At 37.7% G+C, this 23,119-nt stretch overlaps 3 pseudogenes across 1 annotated transcript; 1 reads left to right on the top strand and 2 right to left on the bottom strand.

Annotated features, from left to right (window-relative positions):
- Positions 1–11,194: 11,194 nt before the first annotated feature.
- On the top strand, positions 11,195–12,564 carry LOC137733791 (uncharacterized; annotated as a pseudogene).
- An 89-nt stretch (positions 12,565–12,653) lies between these two features.
- On the bottom strand, positions 12,654–15,143 carry LOC148690931 (UPF0481 protein At3g47200-like; annotated as a pseudogene). Its single transcript, XR_015956307.1, has 2 exons — positions 15,038–15,143; positions 12,654–14,598 (listed from the first exon to the last, which is right to left on the bottom strand). The product of XR_015956307.1 is annotated as a UPF0481 protein At3g47200-like (transcript).
- Positions 15,144–15,498: 355 nt separating this feature from the next.
- Positions 15,499–16,833, bottom strand: LOC148690930 (UPF0481 protein At3g47200-like; annotated as a pseudogene).
- Between the last annotated feature and the right edge of the window lie 6,286 nt (positions 16,834–23,119).

Here is a 23,119-nt window from a genome sequence, read left to right as displayed (position 1 = left end):
CTTTTTCGGCGATTCCGGCAACGATTTCCTTCGAGTGAGGTATAAAACTTCATCTACTCTTCATAATCTTCAAGTGGGTATGCTTAGTTTGTGCTTTCGTATTCATTTTAGAGTTGGGTGTTTAGAACCCTAGAAATCCGGTTTTCTCCGGTGAAATTGGACGGTTTCCGGTTAGAATTTATCGTCGGCCTAGTTGTGAAAAGTGTTTCCCTTGTTGAGCTCTAGCTACCACATAAATTTGAGCTCACCTAGTTAATGTTAAAATTCGGGGTTTCTAAACCCTCCATCTTGACTTCCACCGCGTGTGGCGGTGTGTGGGATCATTCACGAGTGTTATCTAGGTTTCAAATACCTTCTAGTGACCATGTGAACCTATGTCTAGCTCGGTTTCCAAAGATTCAATTGTTTGGTGTGGTGATCAATTTGGACCGCCACTTGTTTGTGTGATTGACGACAATTCGACCATTGGATCATAATGAAACTTTAGTATGTTATCCTCGAAGCATAATGTGGACTTTGGGAAGTTATGAATCATAAATCTGATATGCGGATCGTTGTGGACCCCATCGTTGACCGAAAGTTGAATTATGGTCAACATGTCTCGGAACGTTCTAAATAATAAAATTAGTACTATGGGAGACTTAAGTGAAGTCTAGTAGGCCTACATTGGTTAGAGAGTGACTTGAACATATGTGATATGGTTATTACCTTGATTTCTTATATTGGTATCATCTGTGAATTTGACTTGGTCTTATAATGTGATTCTATTGAAATGTGATTATATATATATATATATATATTTATATATATTTAGCCATAGACCTATGTTTATCAAACATGATTTGGCTTGTGTACTGATGATGATCGTGGTATGTGAATTGACGTGCATATTCGAAAGGTGGTTGATTTACATAGATGGCATGATATGATGAATTGTGAGTGACTTTAATATATGTGAATATGAAATGGTTTTATAATCATTTTTCCTATAAATTGTTAATTTTCATATTTAGCTAATGATATTGTTATATGATGTGGGATTTGACGTGCATATTGGAAATAGGGTTTGTTTTGTATGATTGGCTTGATTTGATGAAGGTGAGGGTTAGTGGTGGACCGTTAACCCATTGTCATGGGGTTTGTTGCTTTGAAACATGTGTCAATGCTCGTTTCATTATTTCATTTCTTGTTTCGTTGAGCCTTTATAACTTGAGTAACTTGATTCATGTGTTGTTTCATTGATTGGTGGTTATGCAATGTACTCCGTGATTCCGTTGAGTGATGGTCAGGAATCGTATCTTGGTTTGGGTTCCGTTGAGTGATGGTCCGGAATCCCTCTTACTCAGCGATCCCGTTGAGTGATGGTCCGGGATTGTATCCACCTTAGTTCATTGAGTTTAGTTTGAGATGGTTGCAAAGGTGTAGGCTTTGGATGAACTGTGTCGCCCTACTTCTACTTTTATTGTGTGTATGTGAATATGAAGGTGATATGTTATGGTTGTTTGAAATGAACTTTTGGATGTCTGGGTGACTCCCTCGGAGTTTTCAAAAGTTTGGTATTGATTTCTTATGAAAGATTTATATTCAAGGTTTATAAATTATGATTGATGGCTGGTTTTATTATTGTATCACATGCTTATTTTATTATCCCTCACCCGAGCCTCTCAGCTTATCTGAGTGCCTGATTTGCCAGTGCACCAATTCCATAATATTGGCATTGACTTTACATATGACAGGTCTGGGTAGATTATGAGAAACCGCTTGATATTTCGGTTCCGTTGAGTGGTCCGGAACCCAATGTTGTTGGATTCCGTTGAGTGGTCCGGAATCCTTGCTCTTGTTCATTCCGTAAGGTGATCTTAGAATCCTAAATTCGAGTAGATGGGAATTACCCACAATAGATATTGTGAAAATAAATTAGAATCGCCATGTTATTATTCATAACCCAAGTTGGGAATTATGTAGAGTTCATTAATTAAATTCGTGAAATGATATGTTATCTCACTGATTGATTAACATAATTAAATATTAACATTGTGCTTTGTGATTCCTTGATATGTTACAAGCTATGTATTGAGATATAATGTTGGAAGTATAGTGAATTGGTAAGATGAAGTGAAATGTGATTTGACTTGTGTATTGGAAATAGTTGTGACATGTGATTGAAATGCATATTGAATTGCTTGGGAGATGTGAGGTCTAGTAATTGGCCGATAACCCATTGCGATGTGGATTTGTTGCTCGATATTGTTTCGTTTCGTTGAATTTTTGGGAATTGAGTAACTTAAATCATGTCTTGTTCCTTCGAGCCGTTGTTATGTTTCTTGGACTTCCGTTCAATTCGGTTGGGTGGTCTGGAACTGAGTTCTGTTTGGATTCCGTTGAGTGATGGTCCGGAATCCCCTTTGATGCGTTGGTTCCGTTGGGTGGTCCAAAATTTCCCTTTTTCAAAGATGTAGTCTTCGGCCGAACTGTGTCGCTCTAGCCCACGTGTTTCGACGTGTTGTATGTGTTATTGATGATGTGATGGTTGGCATTATTAATTGACGGGGTTGTGGAATAACGTTGGATATGAGTGTGGTTATTATGAGTATTTTAGTTGGTTAATATTTCTAGAGAATAATATGTACTTTGTTAATTCTTAAATATGTTACACGCTATGAAACGCGATTTTATGTGGGAAACGTGATGATTTATGTGATGGATGAAGTGGAAATGTTAATCGTCATGTGGGATTATTATATTGTTATTGTTATGATTAGACTTGTTGATAAATGTGGCTAGAGAATGGTATTGTACATCGTTGGTTCTTTGAAATGATATATGTTGTGAATTGCGGTATCATGTTGTGACATAATAGCCTATATATTGATGGAGGGGAAATCATGATTTTCAGATGGGTTTGTTATGTAACCCTGAGTCTAGTATTTTCATGCTTGTCAAGTTCTATTGATTGATTGAGAAATGTTATACCTTTCGACTTAATCGGACTGTGTTATATGTCAATTATTGTGCATGAACGAATGGCTTGATCCCTGTTTAGGGTACGTAGGCAGTCTAACGGGGAGGTTAGATGCAACCATAAAGTATATGAAAAATAACTATGTGATTCAATTATTGAGTTGTGCTTGCCCATATCCCGGAGGTGGGGTATGATAGATACGGATTTTTGGTGACGTCACGTGTCAATTCTGGACGTATGTCGGGTTTGGGGCGTGACAAAGATCACAGATGTGTATTCACTCACGAGAGTTGTTAGTCGAACTGAAAGTACCGATTTCCACCACCAGCGTGGCTGCCAAATTTGTGGGGTGGGGGGGGGGGGTTGCGGGGGAATTGGAGAGTGGGTTTGGTGGGGTGGGAAGGAAAGGAGGAGGCGGCAGGTGTGGCTGGGAGGTGAAGAGGAAGGAGTGGGAAAGAGAAAGGAGGGGAGGTGAAGAGAGTGAAGGAGAAATGGGTCGGGGAAGATGGGTTTTAGGGTTTTTATTTATTTATTTATTATTATTTATATATAAATATATACTTTTTTAATTATTTATTTTTAAATTCATAAAAATAAAAATAAAAATTGCCACGTGGTACAAATGTGGCAGCCACGTCAGCTCTTAATGGAATAATGGATGGAAAATCTAACGGAGGTATTATTTGGAAATAAAAGAGTACGTAAGGTATGAAAGTGAAATGTTTTAAAAATGTTATATGAGGTTGTAATAGACCTCAAACCTGAGGGCTGGGGGACTATGTAATTTACCAAAAAATATCTATAATATAGGTAGCTACATAAAAACAATTTACTTGAGATATAAGTAAATTATCGACAAAAAATATTATGATATAGGTAAATTAAATAAGTAAAAAGACTGAATGCAACATAATTAAAGAGATTTAATTCTTATGATTTAGGGTATTACAATTCTCTAAAATTTTCAGTCTTATGACAAACTTGACAAAAAGATAATAATCATTGGACATATTTTTTTAAAATGGTCTATTGTTAATAATAGCTGCGAAATTAAATTTACATTGTACTTATCCTTTTTAAATTCAATACAACTTCTCCTCGTACCAACTAGCAAGGCCGGCCCTAGAGGTAGCCGAACCGTAGTTAAAGTAGGCGTCCGCTTAGGGCCCCCACTTCAGAAGTGGTCCTTAAATTTTATTTAAAGTGTGTGTGTGTGTGTGTGTGTGTATATATATATTTACAATTCAAATTCAATAAAATATCAAAAAATAAAATCATAGGCAATTGAAAAAAAAAAATTAGTTGAAATATTAGATTATGTAAACTTAATTAGTACATTTACGTCTAAATGTGTAAAATTTAAGTAACGTTTATATGCATTTTTTATATTAATTTTTAGTGATATCTGATGTAATAATAAACTCTCCTTTTTTTTTATTTTATATATATATATATATATATGTTTATTAAATTTTTTTTATACACATCAATGTACAAACGGTCGGAAATCAAAGAATTCTAGAACCCCACTTCAAAGGCTGCCTAAGGCCCCAAATTCTCAAGGTTTGCCCTGCCAACTAGCTAGGTTTTCTTAAAAAAAGCATGCATATGATTAACTTGGCAAGTTGCTTAAAAACACACAACATATCCATTAGAACTTTTAATCATTCAATTCGAGATACAATTTACAAATTTTTCTGCCATTGTGAATTACTAATAAATGTCATGACATGTACTTAGTTGTTTTCAGATAAATGAGACTCAAAAGTCAGTTGCAAATAAAACATTACCAATTTAATTACCATATCCTAGCTATGGCAGGGCGGACCTTGAGAAAAAAAAAGAGCAAAAATAAGTTTGGATTGCCACTTAGTATTATAGGCTGATAGTATTCCTCTTCGCTTAGAAGTGAGAGGTTTTAGGTTCGAATCTCGTGGATGGAGAATTCAATATCAAATTAGGCTGTCCATTGTGTGACTTAGCCGAACTTCCCCTTCCCCTAGTGTAAAAATATTGATGTACTAAAAAAAAATGTTTTGCTTTGGATGTTACATGTAAATTATTGAAAGAAAAAGAAAAAGAGCATTAAACGCTCATCCTATCATTATAAAGAATCGAAACCAAACAATCAAGAATCTCAGTCAAAATGCATAAACCCAGCTCTCTTTAATTTCCAGCTACGATTTAGTTAAACCATGAACAGCTGCAACATGTTTCTTTTCATAAACATGCGCGGTTGAAACTACCAGCTTTCTTAAAATTTTAGCTTAATTGAAAGGGAAGAAAATCAAGTCTTTAAACACATTAAAAAATTAAAAGCTCAAATTTTAACCACTACAGTATAGATTATTTCCCATTCCAACATGGACAAGACAATTTAAAGACTCATGCTTGTGAAAGAAGAACATGAACCTCTTTTAACATGATTTTAAATTCCAATTGGGTCCCAAAAATAATCAAAGACCAGACACTTAATCCAATTAAGTACAATAGTTGAAAACTATCTAGACTGTGATAGTCAATGGTAGTAAAACAAGGGCACCTTTTATCCATTACAATGGATATGAAAATTGGCTTTTTAAAGGGTTTTACTTTTTGTAAGGGGCTTTTGATAGGGGTGAAAAAAACACAGGTTTTTTTATTTTATTATTATTTTAATATATATATATATATATATTTTTTTTTTTTAGGATTGAGTCTAGGTATTCAATGAGAGCTGTGACATCCCACATCGTCCAGGGGAGCGATCCTTAAATGTATATTCTCATCCCTACCTAGCACGAGGCCTTTTGGGAGCTCACTGGCTTCGGGTTCCGTAGGAACTCCGAAGTTAAGCGAGAAGGGGGCTAGAGCAATTCCATGATGGGTGACCCACTGGGAAGTTGCTCGTGAGTTCCCAAAAACAAAAACCGTGAGGGAATGGTAAGCCCAAAGCGGACAATATCGTGCTACGGTGGTGGAACGGGCCCGGGAAGTGATCTGCCCCAGGCCGGGATGTGACAAATTGGTATCAGAGCCAATCCCTGGCCGGAAATGTGCCGACGAGGACGTCGGGCCCCTAAGGGGGGTGGATTGTGACATCCCACATCGCCCAGGGGAGCGATCCTTAAATGTATATTCTCATCCCTACCTAGCACGAGGCCTTTTGGGAGCTCACTGGCTTCGGGTTCCGTAGGAACTCCGAAGTTAAGCGAGAAGGGGGCTAGAGCAATCCCATGATGGGTGACCCACTGGGAAGTTGCTCGTGAGTTCCCAAAAACAAAACCGTGAGGGAATGGTAAGCCCAAAGCGGACAATATCGTGCTACGGTGGTGGAGCGAGCCCGGGAAGTCGTCCCGCCCGGGCCGGGATGTGTGACATCCCACATTGCCCAGGGGAGCGATCCTTAAATGTATATTCTCATCCCTACCTAGCACGAGGCCTTTTGGGAGCTCACTGGCTTCGGGTTCCGTAGGAACTCCGAAGTTAAGCGAGAAGGGGGCTAGAGCAATCCCATGATGGGTGACCCACTGGGAAGTTGCTCGTGAGTTCCCAAAAACAAAACCGTGAGGGAATGGTAAGCCCAAAGCGGACAATATCGTGCTACGGTGGTGGAGCGGGCCCGGGAAGTCGTCCCGCTCGGGCCGGGATGTGACAAGAGCTGCTAGCCACAAGATTATATTAGTTTAGATTTGAATATTTAAAATATTTGACGATTTAATAAAGCAAAACCAACTTAAAATCTATGAACCATTAGAAAACTTATTTTCTTGTTTTGCTTTATTAAGCTGTCAAATATTTTAAGCATGTGGATATAAACTAATATAATCTTGTGACTAATATGCATTTGGTCCTCACATATTACCCACTATTATTACTCAAAACATTTTGAAATGCTATTGCCTAACAACTAAGTCTCTTCCGACGATAATCTACTGCAAATGAATGACCCTCCAAATATGTTGTTGATGTGTGATTATACACTTCAATAGCTACCATCAATATCCAATCATCATAAGTTGCTAACTTCTTACCGTTTAATTGAAAAATTGAAAATGACATCCACACTTTCCATAATTCCTTCTATCCTTATACTATGTCTTTTTTGAGAATTCGGTGTACATAACTACATATTCTCCATTCCTTTCACGACTCAATGTAACTCTAGGGCTCTTAATTACCTTTTTGTGTCCAACCTATTATTAGTATATATCTTTTATGATCCTTATCGATCATTTTATAAATGGATAAACTTGTAATTAAATTTTTTTATTAAAAGCGGGTGCAAAGATAAGAGTGATGGACATAACAACACTCTATCCAATTCCATATGTTGTATCAATTTTGCCATTTTAGATAAAAAATATATATAATATTTAAATTCCCTGACTTTTGAATTTTGAATATTCAAACTAACTATTATCTAAAAAATTTAATTAAAAAAAAAGTAGTTCCAAAGAAAAAATCTCATTAGTTCAAAAAAAAAAAAATTCACATTATAATATACCTATATTATAGGGCAAACAAGAAAAACCAATTCTAAAATACATGTATGAGACTATGGCTTAGTCAAATATCACACTAACACAAAGAACGAAGGGGTGATGGATGAGTAAGAAGATGATGCGTGAGAAAAAAATACACAAAAAAAGAGAAGATCTTAAATGGAAGGGAAGTAATTCTCATTAAGAAAAATTGACGAATATCCAATTAATAAAAGAAAAATAAGATGGAGGAGATAGAATAAAGAAAAGGAAGAAGGAGGACCCGAAGAAGAAGATCCCATTCACTTAAAGAAAATTATAGGGAATGTTTTAATATTTCCACAATAAGAGATAATAATCCTACAATCAAGGAATAACACTAATTATTAGTTTAATTGCGGATTAATTTGGTACGAAAGTAACAGTAAGATGCCTTTGAATTACAATCATTGGACCTGTCTTAATAAAGTGGACTATTTCTAATAAGGCACACAAAAAATGAACCTATATCTAAGAATATTCAACTGTGTTTAGCCTTTTATTTATCTGATATAAGAAAAAAATTGTTATTAGCACTCTCATAAATTTATTATTGTCTCAATTACGATGCGGAAAAAAAAAAAAAAAAACATGGAGTGCATTATAACATATTTTGTATGCTTTAAAAAAGAAATTGAGAAGCTTGGTCGTGATTTCCACAATACCTCCTTCTGCCATATCTTTCATGAAGCAAATGTTATTGCGGATGCTTGGGTCTTCTTGACTTTGGCTCCTGACAATCAGCTATCGTTTCGTCGTTCGCTTCCATCTGAGGTGAGATCTTGACTTTGGGTCCTAAAATAAATTCACACACACACATAATATATATATAGGGACAGGATCAAGGGATAAAAATTTTGACAAACATTTTTACATTCTTTTTAAGCTATTAGATTACATAACATCTAAGGGTCTTCAATAAATCATTCAATGACTTTGATGCTTACGTGGATTATAATTAACATTAAAAAAGAAAAAAAAATTAGAAAAAAAAAACTGATAAAGAATAAAAACTAGAAAAGAGGAAGAAAACGTTGCGCACAAAGGCCTCCATTGATTTGTGCAAAATACCTTCAAGTCTTTTGAGTCTTCGTTCTCATCTTTGGGTAAAAACCCCAAAAACCTCTTCGATTCCATTTCAAATCCACACTCATATTTATTTGTATAAAAAAATTTTGAGGGAGGTAGTGAGAGTTGTTGTCACATCCCGGCCCGGGGGGACCACTTCCCGGGCCCGCTCCACCACCGTAGCACGATATTGTCCGCTTTGAGCCCCGACCACGCCTCACGATTTTGTTTCTAGGAACTCACAAGAGAACTTCCCGATGGGTCACCCATCTTGGGAGTGCTCTCGCGCGCTACTCGCTTAACTTCGGAGTTCCCATAGAACCCGAAACCAGTGAGCTCCCAAAAAGCCTCATGCTAGGTAGGGATGAGAATATACATATAAGGATCACTCCCCTGGGCGATGTGGGATGTCACAATCCACCCCTCTTAGGGGCCCGACGTCCTCGTCGACACACCACTACCAGGGTTAGGCTCTGATACCAAATTGTCACATCCCGGCCCGGGCAGGACCACTTCCCGGGCCCGCTCGACCACCATAGCATGATATTGTTCGCTTTAGGCCCCGATCACGCCCTCACGGTTTTGTTTCTGGGAACTCACACGAGAACTTCCCGATGGGTCACCCATCCTAGGAGTGCTATCGCGCGCTACTCGCTTAACTTCGGAGTTCCCATGGAACCCGAAGCCAGTGAACTCCCAAAAGGCCTCGTGTTAGGTAGGGATGAGAATATACATATAAGGATCACTCCCCTGGACGATGTGGAATGTCACAGTTGTTGATTTAGGGTTTAGTTTTGTCAATTTAATGAAAGAGCGAGGAACGAATACTTGAAGCAGATTGATACTTGATCTTCTTTTATATCGGAATTTTGTATCAATCAATTGAAGGAACGATACTAAGTTTGACAGCCTTTAGATTTTTACCAACATTTTTACACTTCTTTATAGCCTTTAGATTTTATAACATCCAAGGGTTCTTATTAATTAATTACATGCTATGAATGCTTACATGGATTTAACTAATATTAAAGCTAAAAATTAAAAAAATTAAAAAATTAAAAAAAAAAATCTTAGCTGTAATCGTGAAAATGAGGAATGTGGTCTGCAACCTCCCTCTCCCCCAACTCTACAACTTCCATACTCGAATATTCATTAGATAAGCAAAACAAAACCCTATTCTATATTATTGTTCATATAAGTAGAGTGATTACATTAGATTTTGAATTTTTTTTTTCAGTTTTGTCAATTCATGTATTTGACGAGTTTTTTTCAAATCTAACAAACAACTATCTCAATATGCTGTCCATGTGTTTCAATAGAAAAATTGTTGAAACATGAAAATGAAGCGAGGCAAGAAAATCAATATCTAAGTTACAATCTAGAACCAAAAGCATACATTCTCATAGGTACCAACATAAAAAACCCTACAGGAACGTTACATAAGCCAACCTTTTGAGTTCAATCGAGATTCGAAACATATGACAACGTATTAAGATAGTTGTTTGTTTGATTTGAAAAACTAAAAGAGTAGAAAAATCTTCAAATACATGAACAGACAAAACTAATTTTTTTTTTCCAAATCCAAATTTAATCATCATACATATACGAACAACAATATTGAATTTAGGTTTTTGTTTTGCTTACCTAATGAGATTCAAGCATTGAAGTTGCAGACCTGAGGGAGCTATGAGGTTGCAGACCGGGGATGGGGGTTGCACAGACCTCCTTTAGGATTTCTTCCTTTTTTATTTTATTTTTATTTTTTTCCAAATTTTATGTTTTTTTAAGTTTTATTTTTATCTTTAATATTAGTTAAAATCTATATAAGCATTCATGGCATTTAGTGAATATATAAGAATTTTTGGATGCTATAAAATCTAAAGGTTACAAAAAAGTGTAAAAATGTTTGTAAAAATATTTGTCCTTTGATTGTATCCCTATATATACTAGCATATGGGTACAAACAAAGTGTGTAAGAAAATTTTTTATTTTTGTTTTTGAAATAGAAGGAGAGAGGAAGAGAGTGATAGAGAATATGAGAGTGAGAATTTTTTTTTAATTTTATTTTGTTATTAGAGATATGTTAGGATTACATGTAAGAGAAACTTTGAAAAAAAAAAAAAAAGTAAAATTTAGTTGTGTGAAATTACATTTTTGCCTCATACTTCTTATTCATATTATGTTTTAATAATTAAAGGATTAAACTAATAATTTCATAGAATTTTGGTTGACAATGAATGTTTTATTAATTAGTAAATATATATATATATATATATATATATATATATAAGTGTTGGGCTACAATTCACGTCCAGTAACAGCCTATTTCTCATCCAACAAAAGATTTCCAGCTCAAGCTCGTTCATAAAGTCCAGTTTCTGAATCAAAATTTAAGATACGCCAGCCATAGCTTTAATTTTCCTTCTCCACTCAAGATTTCTGTACCCAACAAGTTACGGAGAAGGTTTCAATCGCATCCTCTTTACCTTCTGATTAAGCAATCTTGAATGGTTGGTTGTTCAAGTCTTATGTGAAAAAAATTAACTCCTCGCCATCTGTTTGATGTATGGCCGCAATGAAGTTATGGTCATCTTACTGTTGCAATTTTAGTTTCAGAGGGCCGAATTGAATAGAGAAGGTTATCTACGGTGCAAAGCAGCTAATGGCTAAGGGAAACGGAGCTTTGCATTTGAATGCGATGCTGTATCATTACTCGGAGGAGTTTCGTGAAGAGCCTCTGCCACCAGAGTGGTATCAGAAGGAATTCCGGAAGTTGACGAAATAATTAACCCAGTTGTTGAAAAATGTCGACTTGATTGATGGATTATCATTGACGACCGTGTTGAAAACAGAATGCCTACCTTCAAGTCACTTGCCAGGAACTTTACTGGAGCTTCACTGGTACAGAAAGCGCTGAAGAATAATGTTGCGGCTTTATCAGGAGGTAGAATCTATAACCCATTTGTGTTTCGGTACACCTAGTGAAAGGGAGCCCATGATTGTGAAATCACTTTCCTTGTTGTTGTCCACGTATTAGGATTGAAACTTCGCCACATCTGAAGTGGCGTGTTGAGAATGACTCCCACATTGATGGGAGAAGGAAGCTTGCATGGACTTGTTAAGAAGTTGGAGAACTCCCCATATTGCCAAATGGTTTTATGGTGAGAGCTTGCATGAGCTTGTAAGAGATTAGACTACTCCATTGCCAAATGGTTTTATGGTGAGAGCTTGCATGAGCTTGTAAGAGATTAGACTTCTCCCCATATTGCCAAATGGTTTTATGGTGGAACCTCAACTTCTTTACAACAACCTCGTTGATTGGTTGAAAAATGAAAGGGAGTTACTCGTTTCCGTAGCAAAGCAAACCTCATTGATTGGTTGAAAAACGAAAGAGAGTTACTCATTTCCATAGCAAAGAGTTACTCGTTTCCGTAGCAAAGCAACCTCATTGATTGGTTGAAAAATGAAAGAGAGTTACCCGTTTCTGTAGCAAAGCTTGAGGTCATGAAAGAGGGGTTGTCTCAAGTAAAGGATCTGCTGACTCCTAGAAGCATAGGACACAAGGAAGTCCGGCATCAAGAAAGCCTAGTGCAGAAGAAGTTGACGAAGACATTGGGTCATTCATCCCAGTGCTTGTTCACAGTTCTGTTTTTTTACCTTTATGGGCATGTTAGAGATATTGAAGTGGATGTATGCGGTGGGGTTTATAGATGCGGTAGTGAGAATGATTTATGCTTTGCATGGGAAGGATTGTTCACTTGGGCTTTTCAAGTTTGTATGGGAAACAGCAGGGATGAAAGGAGCTTTGCAACTGCAAGGCCATATATGGTGCGTGGGGGGCTGATTTTAGAGTGGTTACATATAGAGGAAACTCATTTTCTGTACACAGGATTCGTGTTTAAGCAACGAGTTTCTTATAATGTGAGCTCAAATATCAGAGGCTATTTTGTGATTCATTGATCAGTGAAGAATTCATCGAATTGGGGGTTGTTGTGGAGAACTAGCAAGAATTGGAGAAGTTGTTGCAGCAACTACGATGAGTTTAACTCAGTAAGTTCTAGGAGTTCTTAACATCACTCGACAACAGACTGATGATTTCTTGAATATGTGAAATTGGTCATCTGCAAATGTCAAGTGCTGTAAATAGCTGAAATGATTAATCGTTATCATTTAATGTTCATCAGTTTCCTTGGTCATGAACAAACTACAATCCAGTAATAATAACAGGTGATGCCGAAAGAAAGAGATTAGACACTGTTTGAATGGAAGTTGACTGCAGCAACCACAACAATAAGAAGTAGAGAGCATGGAGATTGAAAGAGTATTGTTTCAACATTGCCTTGCACTTCTGTGTTATGCATTGATGTCTTTACAAAGATCAGTAAAGAGATTTCTTTGGAACAATTACTTCTTCGGATTAATAAGGTTTGTTAACCTCGTTCCTGTCAAGCATTGAGTTTCAACAATTACATTTTTGAACAAGCAATTCCATAACCTTGTGCGTGTCGAAAAGGTGGTCAATGATGAAAGCAAAATGAATCAATAATCAAGGTAACTATCAAGAAAGTGATGCTTAAAGCAACATTTTAATGGAAATCTTCACTTCTAGTGGGAAAAAAACAACCAACATAAAATCACACTCTTCAATACTTTATTTTGTTGGAACATCTAATACACTAACTTCAAGGAAACCTGAGATTGCTAATGCAAACTCTGTACTCTCAAAGACTAGGCTACACTTCTAAGGATACGGAGGATACGGTGAAGGAGAGACTTGCAGATCCTCCGGAGAAGGAGACACTTGCGGTCATTGATGCTTAAGCAGTAGATTTGATAGAGCACACAGTTTGTATGAAGGTGAGTATGAGGAGAATAACAGCTGCAACAGCAGAAATAATGGACCAAGGCGAGTTAAAATAATTTTGTCTCAAATTTGCCATCCATTTGTGCCTGGGAGTTCTGCAGTAGTTGTTCAGATCTTCACAAAGAGTGGCATAATAGTGGTTGCTAACGATGACCCTAGTGCCAAGGTCATGGAGCAAAGTAGATATCTTCTTGGTATCACCTAGCCAATTTTCAATAATTCCATACTCAACAAGCAATTCCACATCCTTCGGGGTTTTCGCAAGACGCTTCATGAGGAAAACATAATTAGTTAGGTAATTTGCCTCTTTGGTATGGCACTGTTCAAAAGCAAGGAGATTTCTGACTCTCATATTTGTGGTATCATTTATTGTTATCTTCGGAATTTCGAGGATCCCACCGGAGAATTTTATGTCAAATAAGCTGTGGCCGGTTCCTGCCTTAAACTTGACTCCAGCCTGCAGTAGCTCTGTGATGTTGGGGTGCGGCTGTGGTTTTAAATTTCTTTATAGCTTTTGATTTCAACGGTAGGTAAAGAATTCTTATCAGATCAACAAAATGTTGTACTTCTACTCCAGAAGAACATATTTTGTCAAAATTGTCTTCTTTTTCCTTGCTATAGATTACGCCCTTGATAAAAAAATAGGAAATTTTAAGTAACGAAGGCTGCTGATTTGCAGAAGAAAAAGATGTGTTGAAAAGAACCTGAAGAATGAAGAATGGCAGCTGATTTGTTAAAAATGTAATCATCTTCACCTCGAAAATTTACAGAATAGTTCCTCAGTAAGAACTCAATGACGAAGGCAGCATCCACTAAAACAATTCTTACAAATTGATCACTGCTAAACTCAATGGATTCTGCATAAAAACCTCGCAACCTTCCCTCTTGCTCCTTTATCATTTGTATATAATCAAAGAAGCTTACCCCAGTTCGACTTGGACAATTGTCGCAGGTACCTTTTTTTGTGCTCTTGCATGGCTTTTAAGTGTTCCTTGCCATGGTGAAGTGGGCCTATGGAGACTACTTGTGGTGTGTATGCTTTCTCATTTCCCTGCCGCAGTCGCGCAGGAACTCTATAGATGCACACCGCAAGGGGAAAGGGGTAACAAGTTACACAACTCCTCGAGTAATGGATCATAGGGGTTCTCTATGTCATTTGGAGCTTCATTGATTCCTTCCATTTTACCGCCTAAGATTGTTATCTGCATTGATTCAAATATTTCATTATGCACACATTACACTAAAATACTTCGAGCAAACTTCTGTAAGAAACAAAAAAACCCCGCCATATGCCTTCGGAGTTCATATGAACCCTGACGAGCCATGGAAAAGTAGGAAAGGGAATCGAACTCAAAGTCGTGCTACTGTATTGCATGCCGAAACCTTAAGGCGTAAATTGACTCTAAATTTTCAATAAAAACAGACCGAGACTAATTAAACTTTCCTAGCCCGACTGATCTGCATGTACGTAATACGTTAGATCTTGATCAATAAAGTTGTAATATCAAAGATTAAACAGAAAAAAGAAAACCTTTGCTTCAAGAAGAAAAGATCGATGTGCGGGCGGCACCGCAGAAGGATACAAACCATGAGGAAAGATAAAGAACTGAAATGAAAAATACAGAGGAAGTGAAGCCGCACCTGCTAATGCTATGTAAGAAAGACCAAGTTTGTGGTTTTCCTTTGGAGCTGATCGTCAGAAAATATGAATGCAGATCATTTTGATCCTCTGCTATATGAAGTGGAAACATTCTCTTTTCTCTTGGGTCAATGGAAGACTTCTGTTTTTTTTATTTTTTTATTTTATTAAAGCCAATGAAACCTCTGTCTCTTTCTCTTATTAATAGCAGAATCATTTGCTCGCACGCAAAACTAACAAAAAATGAACAAGTTGAAGGGCGGCTTTACTCATTTAAATTAACAAGTCCATTTTATTCAACTGTTTGATTTGCATAAGATGTAAACAAACCCTTACAAATTTGTATCAAAATCAAATAAGTTGTATTAACTGTCTCTACTACTTCATCCCGATGAACAAGTAAAACAAACCTTTATTTTGCTTCAACTGATAAAAACTTTCGAACTTAGAGAGCCGAATTTAATCAACCCTTAGCAACAGAGACAACAGAGCTCACTGCTTGTATGGCAGTGAGCGTTATCAAAATAACAACTGCAATAATTTCTTTAGTTGCCCACGGCGAGTTGAAAAAATGTTTTATCAATTTCGACTTCCATTTGTGCCACGGCCTTGTGCAGTACTTGTTCAGGTCTTCACAAAGAGTAGCAAAACAGAAGTAATTAGGGTTCATGATAACCCCATCCGCAAGGTTGTTAATCAGAGAGCACCCTTCACTGCTGTTACACAGTCTGTTTTCCAAAATTCCATACCGTTCGAGCGACTTCACATCCTCCAGCGAGTTTGCGAAACATCATATGGTGAAAACATAATCATATAAGTAATTCTCGATGCATTGGCATTGTTCAAAGGCCATCAGATTTCTGAATGTAAGCCATGTTGCATCACATAATGTTAATTTGGGAATTTCCAAAATCCCATCACTGAATCGTATGTCGAATAAGTTTTTGCTTGATCCCACCTTAAACTTGACTCCAGCCCGTTGTAGCTGTCTCATGCTGGGCGCGGTCACAGTTTTGAGTAGTCTTCCAATTTCTGGTGATTCGAACGGTAGACATAAACTTATTATAAAATCGACAAAATGTGCTACTTTAGATATTCTCTTTGGATTGTCCTCTATTCACTGTATATGCATAAGAGACGAGAAGAATTCAAAAGAGAGATTAATTATCGAAAGCCTCTCACAGTCCTTACTGTTAAAAGAGACTGTAATCTTTTCTGCATCATAAAGATCCTCGAGTATGAAGAATGGCAGCTGATTTTCAAGCAATTGCAAGTCTGGCCACACATCCTGTAACATCAAGGGCTTGTTAAATATGTGGTCATTTTCATCTCCCAGTTCAGGGAAATTGTACTTCAACAAGAACTCAATGATGAAAGCGGCATCCACTAGAATGATTGCTACGACTTCATCACTGCTGAACTCGATAGTTTCTGCATAACAATTGCGAAGTTTTGCTTCTTGGTCCTTTATTTTCTTTGTACAATCCTCCAAGCTTACATTGGTTTGGCGTAGAAAATCTTGTAGGTATCTCTTTTTGATCTCTTCCATGGCTTTTAAACCTTCCTTGCCATGGTGAAATGGACCTATGGAAACTACCTGTGGTGTGTAAGCCTTCTCAGTTACACGCCGTGGTCGCTCAGGAACTCTATAGATACAACAATCCGAAGATAAGGGAGACAGACTATCCAACTGCTTTCTCATCGAAGTTACTAATGGGATGTACGGATTTTCTATGTCAAATGGAGGTTGATGAATGCTCCTTTCTTCCATTCTCCTCCTGATGGTTGAGACTATACAAACACATTGAACTCAACATAACACGAAACGAACTTGTTGAATAATTGGCCAAGTGGCCAAGTGGACAAATGTCCAAGAAAACTTTAGGTGATTAAACAATCCAAAGGTGGAAACACCTTTCCTTGTTTTGGGGAGAAAATAAGGGAAAAGACCATTGCTTTTGAAAAAAGAAATAGATATGATAGAGCTTGTTTCGGTTGATGATAAAAAGCAGAGAGAAGAAAGAGTTCGGTTGTGGCAAGAAACAAGAGAGAAAAGAAAAGTTCTTTTTGCAGAGAGTAAGGGGAGAGTTGCAGAGAGCCCAAAAAGAAGAACAAGTTGCTGCTTCAATTGGTTAGTAATCATCCACCAAAGTAGTTGTTGTTGTAATAGCTTTGAGCTATATGTATAGAGAAGAAATTATTCATTATATTTCTTTCTCTATTTGTTTCTTTGGTGTGTGAGAGTTATTGGGTGTATTGGGCTTTTGGGTTGTGAGATTGCCAACACTTTGTAAACTCCCATTTGGTTGATAGTGGATTCTTGGGTGAGCTCATACTGCTCCGAGGACGTACTCCAGTTACACTGACTGTGGAGGAACCTCGTTAAAATCTTTGTGTCTTTAATATTTTGTTCTTGCATTTTCATTTGATAAATTTCCTGTGGGCTAGCTTGAGTTGGTTCCGAAAAGTTTGGTGCTATCCTACCACAACAATTGGTATCAGAGCACTGGTTGCTCTTGGGTACTGTCTAATTGCCAAAAATGTCAGACGGGCAAGATGAGAATCCTTTTGGAAGCAGCTCCGGATTTGCAAGAACTACGGTGCAAAATGCAAAGTTCGAAGTTGAAAAGTTTGATGGCACAAACAACTTTGGGATGTGGCAATGTGAGGTCAAAGATGTGTTGGCTCAACAAGATCTACTTGCCGCTTTGGGAGAGAAGCCGGAAGCTATGTCGAAGCCGAAATGGGAGAAATTAAATTTGTGGGCTTGCTCTTCAATTCGGTTGTGCCTTGCAAAAACTCAGAAGTATTTTGTGATGCGGGAGACATTGGCAAGTGTGTTGTGGCAAAAATTGGAAGACAAGTATATGACGAAGAGTGCAGAGAACCGGCTACACTTGAAGAAAAAGCTCTACTGCTTCCAATACAAAGAAGGTACAAAAATGATTAGACACCTTGATGCTTTTAATAAGTTGATTGCCGACTTGTTAAATTTAGATGAGGATATTAAGGATGAAGATAAGGCCTTAATATTGTTGAATTCCTTGCCGGACTCTTATGAGCATTTTGTTACCACTATTATGCATGGTAAAGAAACTGTGAAATTTGAAGATGTGTCAAATGCCTTGATGAATTATGAAATGAGGCATAGAGATAAAAATCATGATAGTACCTCGGAAGCTTTATTTGTTAGAGGTAGATCATCGGAGAGAAGATCATCTTCTAGTAGGAAAAAATCACAGTCTCGACCTAGAGGAAATTCTAAAGGTAGAAAAACTTTGGAAAGGGATGAATGTGCCTTTTGTCATAATAAGGGTCATTGGAAGAAAGATTGTCCTAGGTTGAAGACCAAAGGCAAAGAAAGTTCTGAAGCTAATGTTGCTGAGGTTGAAACAGATTTTTCTGATTTTGCTTTAACCACTTCCTCATCATTTGATTGTGCTACTAAGTGGGTGTTGGATACGGGTTGTACTCATCATATGACTCCTCACAAGGATTGGTTTTCAAGCTTGAAAGAGTTTGATGGCGGTGTTGTGTTCATGGGAGATGACAATCCTTGCACAACAAAAGGGATTGGTACAGTTCGTTTGAAGTTGCATGATGGCATGGTTAAAGAGTTGACAGGTGTTCGGTATGTACCGAATTTGAAGAAAAATCTTATTTCTTTGGGAACTTTGGAAGCCAAGGGCTTCAGGTTTCATTCAGATGGGCAGACATTGAAGGTGACTTATGGTGCACTTGTTGTGATGAAAGCTCCTCGATGTGGCCATTTGTATTTATTGCAAGGAAGCACTGTGACAGGTGAAGCATCTGTAGTCTCAGAAAATATGGGCACATCCGATTCTGGTACTACTAGATTGTGGCATATGAGATTAGGCCATGCCGGTGAGAAAGCTCTACAAGGGCTTGTGAAACAAGGTCTTCTAAAAGGTGCCACGACTTGTAAGCTTGATTTCTGCGAGCATTGTGTCTTGGGGAAGCAAACTAGAGTGAAGTTTGGTACTACCGTACATCAGACGAAGGGCATTCTTGATTATGTGCATTCGGATGTTTGGGGTCCTACAAAGACTCCCTCTTTGAGTGGTAGACATTGGTTCGTGACCTTTGTTGATGATTATTCAAGAAGGTCTTGGGTCTACACTATGAAGCACAAGAGTGAGGTGTTGAGTATTTTCTTGGGTTGGAAGAAAATGGTTGAGAACCAGACTGGGAGAAAGATTAAGATTTTGAGATCGGATAATGGTGGTGAATACACATCCGACCCTTTCTTTAAAGTTTGCAAAGAGGAAGGAATTGTGAGACATTTTAGTGTCCGGGGAACTCCACAACAAAATGGAGTTGCAGAAAGATTGAATCGAACCTTGCTTGAGAAGGTTAGATGCATGTTGTCTCAGTCGGGTTTGAGCAAGTCGTTTTGGGCAGAGGCAGTTACTTATGCATGTCACATCATCAACCGATTACCCTCAGCTGCTGTTCAGGGTAAGACGCCAATGGAGGTATGGACTGGAAAACCTTCTACTGATTATGATTATATTCGTATTTTTGGTTCACCTGCTTATTTTCATGTAACTGAAAATAAACTTGATCCTAGAGCCAAAAAGGCTATCTTTCTTGGTTTTAGTAGTGGTGTCAAAGGTTACAGGTTGTGGTGCCCAGAGATGAAAAAACTTGTAATCAGCAGAGATGTGACATTTGATGAAGAAAATATGTTTAGAGACTATGAGAAGAATGTGAAAGATGTCCAACAGGTGGAGCTTGAGAAAGTTGCCTCTAGTACTTCAAATCCTATTTCCGCTGATGTCGAAGCCACTACAAGTGAAGAAGTGGAAGACCATGAGGATGTTGAAGAAGTTGAACTTGAAGATTCTATTCAAGTTGAAGAGCAAGTTTCACCTCAAGAGTCTATTGCCAAGAACAGAGGAAAGAGAAATATTACCAAGCCAGCTCGGTATAGTGACTATGTTGCTTTTGCTCTTCCTATTATCACTGATGAGATTCCATCCAATTTTGAGGAAGCCATTGAGAGTGAGGAAAAGGAGAAGTGGTGCAATGTCATGGGTGATGAGATGAATTCTCTCTTGAAGAACAAGACTTGGGAGTTAGCTAAATTGCCTAAGGGTAAGAAAGCTATTGGTTGCAAATGGGTGTATGCCAAGAAGGAAGATGCTGATGAGAAAAGCAATGTGAGATTCAAAGCAAGATTAGTTGCTAAAGGGTATGCACAAAAGGAGGGCATTGACTACAACGAAATATTTTCTCCAGTTGTGAAGCACTCCTCAATTCGTATTATGTTAGCTCTTGTTGCACAATATGATCTTGAGCTTGTGCAACTCGATGTGAAAACGGCTTTCCTACATGGTGATTTGAATGAAGAGATCTATATGTGTCAACCGGATGGGTATATGGTGAAAGGGAAAGAAAATTTGTTTTGCAAATTGAAGAAATCACTTTATGGCTTGAAGCAATCTCCAAGGCAATGGTATTTGAGGTTTGATAAATTTATGAGAGGCCAAAATTATTCTAGAAGTCAATATGATCATTGTGTGTACTTCAAGAAGTTGCAAGATGGGTCTTTCATTTATTTATTGATATATGTTGATGATATGTTGATTGCCTCAAAGAATGTCGAAGAGATTGAGAAATTGAAGAAGCAAATGAAGAATGAGTTCGAGATGAAGGATCTTGGTGAAGCAAAGAAGATCCTTGGCATGGAGATCACTAGAGACAGAGAGAAAGGTTTGGTATGCTTGAATCAAAGACAATACCTTGAGAAGTTGATTCGGAAGTTTGGAGTTCATGATTCAACCAAACCGGTTAGTACCCCTTTGGCTCCTCATTTTAAATTAAGTTCTCTACAGTGTCCTAAAACTGATAAAGAGAAGCTGCAAATGAAAGATATACCATATGCAAATTTGGTTGGTAGTTTGATGTATGCAATGGTATGCTCTAGACCGGATATTGCTCATGCAGTTGGCATGGTGAGTCGATATATGCATAATCCAGGTAAAGAGCATTGGCAAGTAGCTAAATGGATATTGAGATATCTCTATGGTACTCGAGACGTTAGTTTATGCTTTGAGAGAGATGACTCTGGTATTGGTCATTTTGCAGTTGGTTATGTTGATTCAGATTATGCAGGTGATCTAGATGGAAGGAAGTCTACTACAGGCTATGTGTTTACTATGGCTAAAGGGCCAGTTTGTTGGAGGTCCATTTTGCAGTCGTCTGTTGCCTTGTCTACTACAGAGGCTGAATATATGGCAGTTGCTGAAGCTATAAAGGAGGCCATTTGGATACATGGACTGATTAGAGATTTGGGGGTTGATCAGAAGCAGGTGGAGGTACATTGTGATAGTCAGAGTGCCATTTATTTGGCTAAGTATCAGGTTCATCATGCGAGGACCAAGCACATAGATGTGCGTTATCACTTTGTTCGTGAAGTAGTTGGTGAAGGGGAGATCATTCTCCAGAAGATTCCAACTAAAGACAACCCCGCTGATATGTTGACTAAGGTTGTTGGTGTAGCCAAGTTTGTTCATTGCTTGAACTTGGCTCACATTTTGCCTATATAAAGAAGGCGTTGTGCAGTAGGAGTTTTGGAGCATTTGGCTCGGCATGAGTTGTTCTCTTGCTAGTGATTGGGAGTGATGTTGTGTGTTAATTGTGTTGTTTGGCTTATCATGGCGTTTTTCGGAACTTGGCTAAGGTGGAGATTGTTGAATAATTGGCCAAGTGGCCAAGTGGACAAATGTCCAAGAAAACTTTAGGTGATTAAACAATCCAAAGGTGGAAACACCTTTCCTTGTTTTGGGGAGAAAATAAGGGAAAAGACCATTGCTTTTGAAAAAAGAAATAGATATGATAGAGCTTGTTTCGGTTGATGATAAAAAGCAGAGAGAAGAAAGAGTTCGGTTGTGGCAAGAAACAAGAGAGAAAAGAAAAGTTCTTTTTGCAAAGAGTAAGGGGAGAGTTGCAGAGAGCCCAAAAAGAAGAACAAGTTGCTGCTTCAATTGGTTAGTAATCATCCACCAAAGTAGTTGTTGTTGTAATAGCTTTGAGCTATATGTATAGAGAAGAAATTATTCATTATATTTCTTTCTCTATTTGTTTCTTTGGTGTGTGAGAGTTATTGGGTGTATTGGGCTTTTGGGTTGTGAGATTGCCAACACTTTGTAAACTCCCATTTGGTTGATAGTGGATTCTTGGGTGAGCTCCTACTGCTCCGAGGACGTACTCCAGTTACACTGACTGTGGAGGAACCTCGTTAAAATCTTTGTGTCTTTAATATTTTGTTCTTGCATTTTCATTTGATAAATTTCCTGTGGGCTAGCTTGAGTTGGTTCCGAAAAGTTTGGTGCTATCCTACCACAACAGAACTCTCTTGTTTTCATCATAAACCAAAAAGTTCAAAAGGAAAGTGATGGTGGAAACAGATGCAATTTATGTATTAGGCAAAGTTCAAATTAACCACATAAAGTTAACCATGGGACTCATAGCTCAGGTGATTAAGAGCATTTACCTCAGTACCCGAGTCTTGTGTTCTAGTTTCATCCCCCAGTATCACTCGAATAAAAGTGTAACAACCACATATATACTAGAAAAAATATGCAAGAAGATAACAAAATTGAAATGCGAAGTTGCAGATAGCAAATTATGGAGGGGAGTATATGTACCTGTTACAGATGAATCAATATTTGCAGCAGTAGTCACTAGGTCTAGTCTCTCTTTTGTTTTCCTCCTCTATGATGAGGATGGCGGTGGAGCATTTTATGATGTTTGGCTTGGTGGTGCTGGTTTTCTTCAGCTCTACGTATTCAATTTGGTGAGAGTTTCAAGCAGTTTGAAATGTGCACTTCTGATCAGAAGAAACAAAAAAAAAGTTCATATAATCATTAACGAATGACGCAAGTATGATTGAACTGTCATTGCTCAAATCCCAAACGCAACCGACTCGACTTTGGATTTCAAGCTCTCATTATTCAGCCCAAAGTTAAGTAAATTAAAGTTAGGGAAATTAGCCGAAATGATCATTTTTAAAATAGAAAATTAGGTTCACATTATTCTTTTTGTTACTCCATTGATTA

Source organism: Pyrus communis, chromosome 15 (genome assembly GCF_041283825.1).
Source record: "Pyrus communis isolate YQ-2024b chromosome 15, ASM4128382v1, whole genome shotgun sequence".
NCBI lineage: Eukaryota > Viridiplantae > Streptophyta > Magnoliopsida > Rosales > Rosaceae > Pyrus > Pyrus communis.
Note: the sequence above shows the minus strand (reverse complement) of the source record. Positions and strands in the feature narration are given on the sequence as shown.